At 38.7% G+C, this 15390-nt stretch overlaps 1 long non-coding RNA gene across 1 annotated transcript in view; it reads right to left on the reverse strand.

The window, feature by feature from the left end:
- Nucleotides 1-2705, reverse strand: part of LOC129030423 (uncharacterized) — a 93603-nt gene extending 90898 nt beyond the window's left edge. The window contains exon 1 of the long non-coding RNA XR_008500649.1: nucleotides 2663-2705. This is a non-coding gene — a long non-coding RNA (uncharacterized LOC129030423). The remainder of the gene's footprint in view (nucleotides 1-2662) is intronic.
- Between the last annotated feature and the right edge of the window lie 12685 nt (nucleotides 2706-15390).

Below are 15390 nucleotides of genomic sequence, written 5' to 3' on the forward strand. Positions count from 1 at the left end.
TTCCCCAAAAGTCTATTTCCCTGTGATGTTCTGGTGTTAACAGAGGATTGCACATAGTTTCTTGGAAAAAAATAAATCAAATTTCTGCTTTTTCAGCCTAAATTATATATTCTTTTTAGATATTATTTTCCAATTATCAAAAACAAACTTTGCACAATTGTTCCAGATTTCTCACTTTGTCGGCAGGGGTTTCATGACGATATTTATAAAAGCTTTGAGAAACATTAAGGCCATAGCACCCTGGTCCAGGGAATACAACTTGGGGTTGGCCACAGGCTAAGTGAGCCCTGGTGCACAGGTAGAGATCAAGTTTCCTTCGAGTAAGACTGCTTGCCTCAAACCCACATCCCATGCCCCTGCCCTGTCTGTCTTAGTCCTGAAAGCCACAGAAACAACACTACATCTTCAGACTAAGATTTGGTGTTTTGGTCTTAGAACTCTCCCTACAACAACCCCTCTGCCTTTTCTTTTTTTACTGTAGTAAAATATACATAACGTAAAATTTATCATTTTATTTATTTATTTATTTATTTTGACACAGGGTCTCACTCTCTTGCCCAGGCTGGAGTGCAGTGGTGTGATCTCAGCTCACTGCAGCCTCGACCTCCCTGGACTCAGGTGATCCTCCCATCTTACCCTTCCAAGTAGCTGGGACTATGGGCATCTGCCACCATGCCTGGCTAATTTTGTATTTGTTGCAGACAGGGTTTCACTATGTTGACCAGTTGGTCTCAAACTCCTGAGCTCAAATGATCTGCCCTCCTAAATTTACCATTTTAACCAGTTTTAAGTGTACAGTTCAATGGCATTAAGCACATTCATATTGTTTTGCAACCATCCCAATCATCTATCTTCAGAATTTTTTTATCCCAAATTGACATTCTGGACCCATTAAACAATTATTACCCCCTCCTCCCAGTTCCTGGTAAGCCCTAGTTTACTTTCCTTCTATATGAACTTGACTATTCTGGATATCTCTTATAAGAAGAATCATACACGCCAGGTGCAGTAGCTCATGCCTGTAATCCCAGCACTTTGGGAGGCCTAGGCAGGTGGATCACTTGAAGTCAGGAGTTCAAGACCCACCTGACCAATATGGTAAAACCCTGTCTCTACTAAAAATACAAAAATTAGCTGGGCATGGTGGCAGGCACCTGTAATCCCAGCTACTTGAGAGGTTGAGGCAGGAGAATCACTTGAGCCAGGGAGGCGAAGGTTGCAGTGAGCGGAGATCGTGCTATTACATTCCAGCCTAGGAAACAGTGCGAGACTCTGTCACAAAAAAAAAAAAAAAAAAAAAAAAAAAAAAAAAAAAAATGTATCATGCAGTGTTTGCCCTTATGTGTTTGGCTTACTTCAATCATTTAGCATAATGTTCTTAAGGCTGATAGAAGCTGTAGAATGTATCAGAATTTTGTTCTTTCTTAAGGCTGAAAAATATTCCATGGCATATATATACCACATTTTTTAATCCTTTTATTTTGATAGACATATGAGCTATTTTCACTTTTCGTCTATTGTAAATAATGCTGCTATGCACATGGGTGTAAAAGTATCTGTTCTGCTACCTTCTTTCAGTTCTTTGGAGGTATATATGTAGAAGTGGGACTTCTGAATCATGTGGTAATTCTATGTTAATTTTTTGAGGAACTGCTAGACTATTTTCCACAGTGCTGCACCATTTCACATTCCTGCCAGCAAGGCACAAAGGTTCCAGTTTGTCCACATCCATGTCCACATCCATCTTGGGAGAATTTGTAAAAGGTATTTATTTCCCAGCAACAACTTAAGGAAGAAACAGTGTCTTGCTCATGTCTGTCATGCTAGTAATGAGCACAGAGCCTCATACAGAGCAAGTTGAGTTCATGTTTTGCAGATTGACATGGATGGAGGGAGATAACACCCATTTGGTCTTTCTTTCATTAAATCCCTAGAAATCCCTGTCCGTGGGGTCTCCCTACTTTTTGTATTCCCATAGTAATTTAAACTTCTCTTAAACTACACATCACATTTTACTTTACTCAATTTTCAGAGTCATAGGACTTACATCTTATTTTTCTCTAAGACTATGAGTCTCTTAAGGGGAGAATCTGAAGATAGGCTCTCCTTGAGCTGTTTACATCTTTCCCATTCTTCATGACCTGAGTCTTCTTTCCCCAGAATACCTTTTTTAACCACTGCACTCAGAGAACTTTTGCCCCACTGAGTAATAGTTTTTACTTAATTGGCCTGATCATTGACAGCCTCAATCAATATCAAATGACTCAATGAATCAAAAACTAAAGGAATAAATGAGCAAACAAATAAACCATTTAACATAAATTATTCTCTAAGTTAACACAAGTTACTGACTACCCACCATGTGCTAGGTGCTTGGGAATATCCGAGGAATAACACACCATCCTTGCCCTTCAGAAAAACATCTAATATTTATTTATCTCATTAATGGGAGGCTGTGTAGGTAACCATGAGATTGCGAAGAGACCAGACAGTGTCCCAAAGAAGGGAATAAGATGCAAGGTATATAAAAGTCTTCATGGAGTAGATATTTTTGAGCTGAATCTTTAAAAAGTAGAGTTTTCCAAATATACAAAGCAGAGACTTTGCATTCCAAGCAAAAGGAATGGGAGAAGGAAAATACATAACCGTAAAATAGACTGACCTTGTTAGAAGCCTACAAGTGGGGCAGCCTTGTTGAAGTGGAGAGGTGGAGAGTGAAAAGAATGTGTGGCAAGCTGTGACTTCCTTATCCAGACACACCTCATCCGGCTGATACACATACCCACATTCCTGTCACATTGATCACTGTGTTCACCAAACATGCAATGTTTGCCCCTGCCTCTGCTTGTGTCAACCCCACCTTCCTACTTGGAATGCTTGTCCTCACTTCCTTTTTCTGGATCCGTGAGTATCTAGTTTTGTGACCCACAAACCTAGATATGGTTTGATGAGTCAACTAATTATTCAGGACAGAGAGTGATCACTGAGAAAAAGAGGAGAACAAAAGTCAAAAGAGATTCTGAAGATTATGGAAACTACTTTGGTTTGCTCTAGGTTTGAGTTATCAGTGTTATGAGTAGAGATTCACACAATGCTGAAGAGACAAAGACATAATTCTAACACTTCCATTCAAGATGGTAGACTGAGCATATACACTACCTTCAGCTCCTTCCAGAAACTCCAGTAATGTGTCAATAAATTGATTTTTTTACAAGAACAAGAACAATCGGTGAAAAGGACAATTGCAACAAAATTTTGACAGCTATGGAGTAGGAGGACCAGTGGATTAGTGACTTGGCTAAGTCCAGAAAGCTGTATCCTAAGCCAGTGATGGAGAAAGCTTCCAGAAACAGAAGAAATCTCAAAAGGCTCTGGAATTTGTGGCTCTATGTACATCTAAAAGTGGAGATACAGGTGAAGTTAAAAACAGGAGAATCAATTAAAATTATATTTGATGCTGTAAAACCCTAGATTTCTTCCTTCACTTCAGCAGAAGAATAAAGACTTATTCTCTGTTGATTGCAAAACAGAGGCTCCCTTGGCATATGAAGAGAAGTATAGCTGAGAAGAAGAGAAAGTTGAACCCTCACCCCTAACCCTACCACCATTCAGCTCTCTTCTCCCACTCAGCCTCAGAAAGGGAAGCCACACTTACAAAGCTTAGCAGGAGTTTGGAAGAGTCTCCTTTGGGGAAGCTGACCAGCCCAAGAATAAACTTAGAGGCACTGACACGAAGGGTTCCTGCAACATAAAACTCAACAAGAGTTGCACTCTAAGAGCAACCCAAGTTGATAAGCCTTATGCTCCCCATACAAACACCAACAGCTACCAATGAACCTTTTGGTGCCCCATTCTTAAAAATAAATGGAGAGCTCAGTGTCACTACTGTCTTGTACATTTCAGCTTTGATAAACTTTCAACATTTTGATCAGCTGTAGCCTCCTTCTGGCCTGATCAGATTTGCATAGCAAAGAAACATTTAAGCCACCAACTAGTCAGTACATACAGGCAAAATGTCAATGTGATGAAATCAGTAAGCAGAAGCCATTTTTGCATTCGAGGTCACCATTAACACCCTCTGTACCTTTTTTTTTTTTTTTTTTTTTGACACAGAGTCTCACTGTCACCAGGCTGGAGTCCAGTGGCACGATCTTGGCTCACTGCAACCTCCACCTCCCGGATTCAAGCAATTCTCCTGCCTCAGCCCCCCAAGTAGCTGAGACTACAGGCACGCACCACCACCCCCAGACGATTTTTGTATTTTTAGTGGGGATGGGGTTTCACCATGTTGGCCAGGATGGTCTCGATCTCTTGACCTCAAGTGATCCACCTGCCTCAGTCTCCCAAAGCGCTAGGATTACAGGTGTGAGCCACCGCGCCTGGTCAACGCTCTGTATCTTAATGAGAATGGTGGTCTGAGAAGCCATAGAGCTGTAGTCTAGAAGCTGTGCTTTTGTGCAATCTCTAAAACAATATTTAATCTTTTTTATTTAAAAAAAGTTTATTGCTACATAGTATTTTAAATATTTATGGGGTACATGTGATATTTTGTTAGATAGAATGCATGCATAATGATCAGTTCAGGGTATTAGGGTATGCATTACATTGATTATTTATAATTTCTAGATGTTGGCAACATATCAAGTTCTCTCTTCTAAGAGCTACTTGAACTACACAATGCATTGTTGTTAACTATAGACACCCTATTCTGCTATCAAACATTAGAACTTATACCTTCTATCTGTCTGTATGTTTATGCCCATTGGCCAACCTCTCTTCATTCCCCCGCTCACCCACACACCATTTGCAGCTTCTGGTATTTATCATTCTATTCTCTACCTTCATGAGATCAAGTTTTCTAGCTCCCACATGTGAGTGATAACGTGTGAAATTTGTCTTTCTATGTCTGGCTTATTCCACTTACCACAATAACCTCCAGCTCCTGTAAATGACAGGATTTCATTCTTTTTTATGCCCAAATAATATTTCATTGTGTATATATGCCCAATTTTCTTTAGTAATTCATCCATTGATGGACATTCAGTTTGATTCATATTTTTGTTATTGTGAATAGTCCTACAATACACATGCAAGTGCAGATATCCCTTTGATACGCTGATTTATTTTCCTTTGGAAATCCCAGTAGTGGTATTGCTGCATCATTTGGTAGTTCTATTTTTAGTTTTTGAGAAATCTCTATTTTGTTTTCCATAATGGTTGTACTAATTTCTATTCCCACCAACAGTGCATAGGAGATCCCTTTTCTCTGTATCCTCATCAAAATCTGTAATTTTTTTTCTTATTAGTAATAGCCATTCTAACCAGAGTTAGATGATATCTCATTGTGGTTTTGATTTGCATTTCCCTGATGGTTATGTTGAGAATTATTTCATATACATGTTAGACATTTTTATGTCTTCTTTTGAAAAATGTCTGTTAATGTCCTTTGCCCACTTTTTAATGGAATTACTTGTTTCTATACTATTGAGTGGTATATGTATTCTGGATATTAGTCTCTTGTTAGGTGAATGATTTGCAGATATTTTCTCCCATTCAACAAGTTTTTCAACATTCTACTGATTGTTTTCTTTGTTGCAAAGAAGCCTTCTAATTTAACATACTTCCATTTGCCTATTTTTGTTTTTATTGTCTGTGCTTTCAAGGTCTTAGTCATACAATCTTCGCCTAAACCATTGTCCTGAACTGTTTTCTCTATGTTCTCTTCTAGTAGTTTTATAGTTTCAGATCTTAATTTTAAGTCTTTAAACCATCTTTAGTTGATTTTTGTTTATGGTGAGAGATAGGGATCCAGTCTCATTCTTCTGCATATGGACATTCAATTTTTCCAGAGCTATTATTGAAGAGTGTGTCTTTTCCCCAGTATATGTTCTTGACACCTTTATCAAAAAGTAGTCGGCTATAGATGCATAGAATTATTTCTGGATTCTCTATTCTGTCCATTGATCTGTGTGTGTGTTTTTATACCAATACCATTCTGTTTTGCCTTGTAGTATATTTTGGATAGTGTGATGCCTCCAGGTTTGTTCTCTCTTGTTCAGAATTGCTTTGCCTATTTGAGCACTTTTTTGATTCCATACATATTTTGGGATTATTTTTTCTATTTCATGTAAAAAATGACATTGGTATTTTGATATGAATTCCACTGAATCTGTTGATTGCTTTGGGCAGTATGGCCATGTTAATAATATTAATTCTTCTCTACTAAAAATACAAAATTAGCCAGGCATGGTGGCACATACCTGTAGTCCCAGCTACTTGGGAGGCTGAGGCAGGAGAATCACTTGAACCCGGGAGGCGGTGGATGCACTACTTTCAATTTGGGGAGAGGAGGCTGCTGTTTAGTAATATGCTCTCACAAAAATTAACACAAATTTCTCCTCTCAGAACATTTCTGAAAGTATTTTTAAACCTGGAGATCCTTTCCCCTTTCCAAGAAATCTTCCTATTCCTTTTTGCTATCCTTGCATTGCCCAAAACAGACTTGAAAAAGAACTACCAGTAGCCCTGGGATAGACAGCCACTGTTGAAAAAGACCAATGAAGGAACAGGGATGGAGCTAAGTAAATCAAGAACGAACCCTGACCTCAGAGCATCCTCAGTCTAGTGAGAATGGCATGCAAACAACAGCATCACTTATAAGTGCTTTACTTGAGACATATGCAAGTTACTATGGAATGCAAAGGAGTGTCTGACGTCTTTCCTGGGGAGTAAGAGGAGGCTTCACAGAAAATAAGGATGAGTCGGAGCTCACCTGGCAGGGAGGGAGAAGACCACTCCAGTCAGAAAGAACATCATGTTCAAAGCCACAGAACTGGTTCTTTAAGAAAGCAGGTAAGTAGGTTGGAAATTAAGAGTGTATATGGGCCGGGCATGGTGGTTCACGCCTGTAATCCCAGCATTTTGGGAGGCGGAGGCAGGTGGATCACTGATATCAGGAGTCCGAGACCAGCCTGGCCAACATGGTGAAACCCCATCTTTACAAAAAATACAAAAATTAGCCAGGCATGGTAGCGCATGCCTGTAATCCTAGCTATTCGGGAGGCTGAGGGCAGGAGAATCCTTTGAACTTAGGAGGCAGACGTTGCAGTGAGCTGAGATCACGCCACTGCACTCCAGCTTGGGCAACAAGAGTGAAACTCCATCTCAAAAAAAAAAAAAAAAAAAATCTGGATCTTATGCTGGACATAGAAATTAAAGGATTTTAGACAGGGGAGTAACATTAAAATGCAGATATACTCTCTTTAACTAAAATGCATGTTCTCACATAAGTGAGCGCTAAATACTGAGCACAAATGTACATAAATATGGGAACAACAGACATTGCAGACTACTAGAGATGGAGCTAGGTGGGGTGGTTTGTTTAAAACACTACCTATTGGGTACTATGATAACTACCTGGGTGACGGGATTTGTACTACAAACCTCTGCATCACACAATGTTCCCATGCAACAAATCTGCACATGTATCCACTATATCTAAAATAAAAGTTGAAATTTTTAAAAATGAAAAAAAAAAAAAAAAAAAAAAAAAATAATATTAATTCTTCTGATACATGAGCAGGGGATGTCTTTTTATTTGTTTATGTCCTCTACAATTTCTTTCATTCACATTTTGTTATTTTTCATGTAGAGATCTTTTACACCCTTGGTTAAATTTATTCCTAGGCATTTTATTTTATTTTTGTAGCTATTGGAAATGGGATTGCCCTCGGCATTCCTTTCTCAGTTCAGTAGGAATGTACAGAAATGCTACTGATTTTTGTATGTTGATTTGTATCCTGCAAGCTTACTGAATTTATTTATCAGACCTAAGAGTTGTTTGGTGGCGTCTTTCATTTTTTCTAGCTATGGGATCATATCATCAACAAAGAGGTACAATTTGATTGCTTTTCCAATTTGGATGCCTTGCCTTTTATTTCTTTCTCTTGCCTGATTGCTCTGGCTAGGACTTCCAGTACTCTGTTGACTAGGAGTCACGAAAGTGGGCCATCTAGTGTGATGTTTTGTTAGTTTTGGATTTGCCATATATGGCCTTTTTATTTTGAGGTATTTACCTTCTATGCCCCATTTGTTTACAGTTTTTATCATAAAGCGATGTTGAATTTTATCAAATACTTTTTCTACATCTTTTGAGATGGTCATATGGTTTTTGTCCTTCATTCTGTTGATATGATGCATCATATTTATTTATTTCCCTATGTTGAACCATCCTTGCAACCCTGGGGAAAATTCCACTTGATCATGGCATATATATATATATATATATATATATATATATATATATATATATTTTGGATGTGCTGTTGGATTCAGTGTGTTCAATTCTTGAGAATTGTTGCATCTATGTTCATTAGGGATAATGGCCTACAGTTTTTTTCTTGTCATTGCATTCCTGTCTGGTTTGGGTATTAGGGTAATGGTGGTCTTATAGAATGAGTAAAAGGGAGAATTATGTCCTCTTTCATTTTTTAGAATAGCTTGAGGAAAATTCGTATTATTTCTTCTTTGAAAGTTTGGTAGGATTTAGCAGCTAAGTCATCTGGTCCTGCACTTTACTTTTGGGGGAGACTTTTTATTACAGATTCAATCTCATTATTTGTTATTGGTCTGTTCAGATGTCCTATTTCTTCCTAATTCAATCTTGGTAGATCGTATGTGTCCAGGACTTTATCTATTTCCTTTAGGTTTTCTAGGTTGTGCACATGCATTTGTTTGTGACAGTCTCTGATCATCATTTGTATTTCTGTGGTATCATTGCAATGTCTATTTTTATTTCTGATTTTGTTTATTTGGGTCTTTTCTCTCTTTTGGTTAGTCTAGCAAGTGGTTTATCAGCTTTGTTTATATTTTTAAGAACGCAACTTTTCATTTTGTTGAACCTTTAGATTGTTTTATAGTCTCTATTTCTTTAAGTTCTGCTCTGATCTTTTTGTTGTTGTTCCTTCTATTAATTTTGGGTTTGGTATCTTCTTGCTTTGCTAGGCCCTTCGGTGCATTGTCGATGGTTTATTTACTTGAAATATTTCTACTTTTTTTATGTTGGCATTTATCGCTATAAACTTCTCTCTTGGGATTGTTTTTGCTATATCCCATACATTTTGATATGTTGTGTTGTGGTTTTCATTTGTTTCAAAAAAGGTTTTCAACGTTGGTGCAAAAGTAATTGCAGTTTCCAACTGTGAATTTTAAATCATTATAACTAGGCTCAAACACATCTTTATTAAAGAAAATAGGAACCATTACAATCAACACATTTTTGCAAACCATAAATAAGTTTGTTCCTTCCTGTAGCATAAAAATCCATGCTTCAGGATGCGATGAACTCTTGGGAAGCATTTTCTGCATCCTGCTGGTTGTGGAAGCATTTTATTTGCAAAAAGTCATTAAGATGCTTGAAGAAGGGGTAGTTGATTGGTGAGAGGTCAGGGGAATATGGCAGATGAGGCAAAACTTTGTAGCCTAACTTGTTCAACTTTTGAAGCACTGGTTGTGCAACGTGTTGTCAAGTGTTGTTGTGGAGAGTTGGGCCATTTCTTTTGACCAATGCAGGCTGCAGGCATTGCAATTTTCAGTGTATCTCATTGACTTGCTGAGCATGCTTCTCAGATGTAATGGTTTCAGTGGGATTCAGAAAGCTGTAGTGGATCAGACTGGCAGCAGACCACCAAACAGGGACCATTACTTTTTCTGGTGCAAATTTGGCTTTGGGAAGTGTTTTGGAGCTTCTTCTCAGTCTAACCACTTTGTTGGTCATAGCCAATTACTGTATAAAAGTGACTTTTCATCACACATCACAATCCGATCAAGAAATGGCTCATTGTTGTTGCATAGAATAAGAGAAGACAGCACTTCAAAATAAAGATTTTTAAAATCTTCAGTCAGTTCATGAGGCAACCATTTATGGAGCTTTCTCACCTTTCAAATTTGCTTCAAATGCCAAATGACCATAGAATGGTTGATGTTGAGTTCTTCGGCAACTTCTCGTGTAGTTGTAAGACGATTATCTTCTACGATTGCTCTCAATTGGTCATTGTCAACTTCCAGTGGCTGCCACTGTGTTTTTCATCTTCAAGTCTTTCGTCTCCTTTGAAAAAGTCTTGAACCACTACTGCACTGTATTTCATTAGCAGATACTGGGCAAAATATATTGTTAATGTTGTGAGTTGTCTCCACTGCTTTACAACCCATTTTGAACTCGAATAAGAAAATCATTCAAATTTACTTTTTGCCTAACATTATTTCCAGGGTTTAAAATAAACATAAAATAAACAGCAAGTAATAAGTCACTGGCAAAAAAGCATAAAGCAAGAAGTGCCCATTAAAATGATGTATAATACGACCACATTTATTTGAGAATGTATTCCAATATCAAGTAGCAAATTCCAACAATGCAAAAATTGCAATTACTTTTGCACTCACCTAATATATCCTCCTTAGTTTACTTCTTAACCCAATGGTCATTCAAGAGCATGTTGTTTAATTTCTATGTATTTGTACATTTTCTAAAGTTCCTTTTGTGTTGATTTTCAGTTTTATTCCGTTGTAGTCTCAGAAGATAGTTGGTATGACTTTGAGTTTTTAAAATTTTGTTAAGACTTGTTTTGTGTTCTAACATACGGTCTATTCTGGAGAATGTTTTGTGTGTTGATGAGAATATGTATTCTGTAGCCATTGAATGAAATGTTATGCAAATGTCTTTTAGATCCATTTGATCTAATGTGCAGTTTAAATCTGAAGTTTGTTGAATTTTTGTCTAGATGATCTGCCTAATACTGAAAGTGGGATGGTAAAGTCCTCAACTATTCTTGTATTAGAGTCTATCTCTCCCTTTGGATCTAATAATATTTGTTTCACATATCTGAGCACTCTGATGTTGGGTGCATCTATGTTTAGAATGGTTATATCCTCTTGTTGAATTCATCCTTTTGTCATTGTATAATGACCTTCTTTATCTCTTTTGACTACTTTTTGACTTAAAGTCTGTTTTATCCGATAAAAATATAGCTACTCCTACTCACTTTTAGTCTCCATTTGAATGTAATATCATTATCTATCCCTTAACTTTCAATACATATGTGTCTTTACAGGTGAGATGAGTTTCTTGTAGATAGCACATAGTTGGGTCATGTTTTTTAATCCATTTAATCAGTCTATATCTTCTAAGTGCAAAGTTTAATCAGTTTAAATTCATGGGTATTACTGATATGTGAGGGCTTATTTCTGTCATTTTATTAAGTAATTTCTGGTTATTTTGTATATCTTTTGTTCCTCTCTCTTTCTCTCGTATTGTTTATCATTGTGGTTTGGTAGTGTTTTGTAGTGGTAACATTTCAGTTTTTTCTCTTACTTGTTTAAGAGCTTTCTCTGCCAGTGGCTTTTATATTTTCATGTCTTCATGACAGTAGTTATTGTTCTTTCACTTCCAAGTGTAGCACTCAATTAAGTATTTCTGGTAAGTTCAGTCCAGTGGTAATGATTTTCCTCAGCTTTTGCTTAGAGAATAAAAAAATTATTTATCTTTCCCTTACAAAAGATAACTTTGCTGATATAGTATCCTGGGTTGCCAGGGTTTTTTTTCTTTTTTCAAGCACTTTTGATATATCATCCCATCCTCTGCTGCCTGTAAGGTTTCTGCTGAGATATCTGCTGTTAGTCTCATGGGGGTTCCTTTATAAGTTACTAGCAGCTTTTCTTTTGCTGTTTGTAAAAATTTACTTTGTCTCTGACTTGACCGTTTGACCATAATGTGCCATGGAGGAGATTTCTTTGAATTGTATTTATATGAGAATCTTTGTGCCTCCTGTATCCGGATGTCTAATTTTTAAATAAACTTGGAAAGTTTTTGTCTATTGTTTCATTAAATATGTTTTCTTACCCTTTCATTTGCTTTTTGCCTTCTGGGCCAAAAATTCAAATATGTGGTCATTTTATGGTGTCCCATATATCAATGTAAGCTTTGCTCATTCTTATGTACTCATTTTTATCTGACTGGGTTTTGCAAAAAACCTGTCTTCTAGTTCTAAGATTCTTTCTTCTGCTTGATCTAGTCTATTGTTGCAGCTCTTGAATGTATTTTGTATTTAAATTAATGAATTTTTCAGGTACAGAATTTCTATTTGGTTATTTTTTATAATATCTATCTCTTTGGTAAATTTCTCATTCATATCATGAATTGCTTTTATGACTTTTTTGTATTGTTTTTCAGATTTCATAAATTTCTTTTTGATTGTTATCTGTTGCTAGAGAATTCTTGTGTTCCTTTGGAGGTGTCATAGTTCCTTGCTTTTTTATATTTCCTGTGTCCTTATGTTGATATCTGCACATCTAGCATAACAGTCTCTTCTTCCAATTTTTTAATTTGATTTTTTGGGGAAGGACATTTTCCTGAAGATGTATCTGTGGTGTTGGTTGAGTATGGTACTTTGGCTTTGATTCCGGGATTGTGCGGTAGCGTAGTCTCTGTATGATTTCTTTGGCTAAAAGCAGCATCAGTGGTATCTGTGATTTCCTCAGTGTCTTAGGGTGCAGTTGTTAGTGGAGGCAGTGGTGAAGTTTTGCTGGGGACTGAGACACCATGTGGGCCAGTCTTCAGGCCCCATTGATGGCAGCAGCAGGCTGAGCATGCCTATCCTTGGGCACCAGGGTGGTGTCTGCTGGCATGTGTTAGCCAGTCCAGGCAGGCTGATTATTGGCCTTCCAGGTGGCTTGCTCAGGTGCCAGGAATGACAGAGGTGGGCTGGGCAGGTGGGTTATTGAGCCCCTGGGCAGTAGGTGTGGCATGGGCAATCACAGTAGCAGTGGTGGGACAATCTTTGGGACCCAAGAGATCCCTGCTGTTTTTGATGATGGCTACAATGGGCTGAATGGGCCAGTCCCCAGGTCTGCAGATGGCACATGCAGATGAGTGGCAGCTGTGGTGGTAGTAGCAGGTTCAGGGGGTCCAACCTCAAATACCAGAAGGACTGCTCAGGTGTCAACAGTGGTAGGCTAGATTGGGTGATACCCACGCCCCTGGATGGTATGCTCAGGTACTCAAGTTTCAGTCTTTGAGGATGAACCTCCTACAGTCATGTGTTGCTTAACAACAGGAATATGTTCTGATAAATGCATTGTTCGATGATTTCATTGTTGTGCAAACATCACACTTACACAAACCTAGGATGGTGTACCCTACTATGAACCCAGGCTATGTGGTATAACCTACTGCTCCTAGGCTACAAGCCTGGACATCATGTTACTGTACTGAGTACTGTAGGCAATTATAACATTATGGTAATTATTTGTGTACCTAAACATATCTAAACATGGGAAAGGTACAGTAAAATATAGTACAAAAGGTTTTTTTTAATGGTACACCTGTATAGGGCACTTACCATGAATAGAGTTTGCAGGACTGAAAGCTGGTCTGGGTGAGTCAATGAATGAGTGGTGAGTGAATGTGAAGGCCTAAGATATTACTGTATAGACTTTATAAACATGGTACCCTTAGGCTACACTAAATTTATGAGAAAAATAAAGTAATTGCACACTGATGTGGTGGGAACAGGGAATAAGAATTTTTCAGCTCTATTATAATCTTATGGGACCACCATTACATAAGTGGTCCATCGTTGATGGAAATATCCTCATGTGGTGCATGACTATCATTTGTAAAGCAACTGATAACTGTTGGAAGATAGCAAGTGGAAAGAACTGTTTTCCAAACTGCCCCTTACCCATCACAGTCAGCCCCTAACACAGGCCCCCACTAATTCCTTTGAGCCTGTTGACAGCAGACTCCTTAATGCTTGTGTCTACCTCTGACATCCATTGTGCGCTCTCTCCTAACATACTTACAACTCCATGGCAAGGTGAGATCAGAGCTGTCCAGAGGAGATTAGTAAAGCAGACAGGAGGACAGGTTAAGCTGCCCCTGACCTCTTATCCCACTCCCACCACCCAGACCCCACCCCCTAGTTTGCTCTTGGGTGTGCAGAGGTGCTCTCTCCTCTTCCCTTCTGTTGTGCTTTCCCCAAATGACCAAGCAGACCTATTTTATCAATACTGAAAATCAAGCAAGTTGCACTCTACAGATGCCTTCCTTCCCTGGCTGGGGATCTTTCTCTGATGCAGTTTGGTGTGGCTGCCAAATATGGAGAGTGCAGAAGAGGCCACAGATACTGTTTCATGAGCTCAACAAGACCTAAGCTATCGAACAGTGTGTTGCAGCACCAGAGAAGCTTTAGGTACATAATGAGATTCTCTCCGCCTGGCTTCTTGAAAATCCCTAGCATAAGTATTGCAAGTTAGCAAGGTTCTGCAGGAAGAGTATGGGTTAGAAGGTAGGAAGCCTGGGCCCCGCATGGCACCAGGGATGACAAGTCCCATTCCCTTTAGATTTTAGTTTCCTCATCTATGGCATCCCATGCCTAGATGCATCTTTAAGGCTCCACTCCTTTTAGCATCCTGTGTTTCTAAGAAGAGTCTTTGAGAAAATTGAGATGTACACTGGGAATGGCCACCAGGAAGGCAGGCCAGAAGGTGTTTGCCTGATGACCCTTTGGTAATTGGCAACAATGTATTTCTCCTTTTATACTTTCCAAGAATTCTAATGGACCATCAAGTATCAAATCAGGACCATTGGAACGTCTCTAAATGAGTTATCTTTAATCTTCCTCCATTCTTAAGTCTTGCTCGTTTAAGTTCAGCTGAAATTGCATCCTACTCTGTGGTTTGTAGAAAAAGTCCACAGTGGTTTTTGTCTCCTGGTTTCAATTTAGGGTCCACTCTCCTCTAATCACTAGATGCCAGTGTGTTTTCTAATAATTCCTGTTTTGCCAGTTTGTGAGTTAACAGACTTCCTCTGCCCCTGGGTCTGAAGCTCTGCCCTGCCAGTGGCAGCTGAGACACTTCAGCCTTAATTATGAGATATCTTTCTAAGCCCTGGATGAAGCCAAAATAACAATTAGTTTCATGTAAATATTGAGCCATGACATTTCCTTCTCATGTTCTGAAGAAGGTATGAGCTTGTCCTGGTAAAATGCCTGGGCATATACAAAATTTCATTTCCTGTGGATGGTTGAATCCTGAATCCTAACCAGGGTTCCTCAAAGAGCGTTCCATGCGAGTCTTGTGGAGATGTGCAGGGTCACTTTGGGGGCTGCTCTCCCTGTGCCGCATGTGTTGGGCACTTTGTGGTGGTGGTAGTTCTCCGGGTCAGCACCACCCCTGCTGCCCATATGCCTAGTGATACTTTGCAATACTGGCTGCCCTACAGTCTGTGGCTATGTCTATTGGGACAGTTTGCTGTGGAATCCTCAGGCTCAGTTTCATCTTGGGGATCTGCTGCCCTCCAAGCGAATCACACTGTTTGTTTATTTTGTTTGTCTA

This window comes from Pongo pygmaeus, chromosome 12 (assembly GCF_028885625.2).
Source record: "Pongo pygmaeus isolate AG05252 chromosome 12, NHGRI_mPonPyg2-v2.0_pri, whole genome shotgun sequence".
Taxonomy (NCBI): Eukaryota; Metazoa; Chordata; class Mammalia; order Primates; family Hominidae; genus Pongo; species Pongo pygmaeus.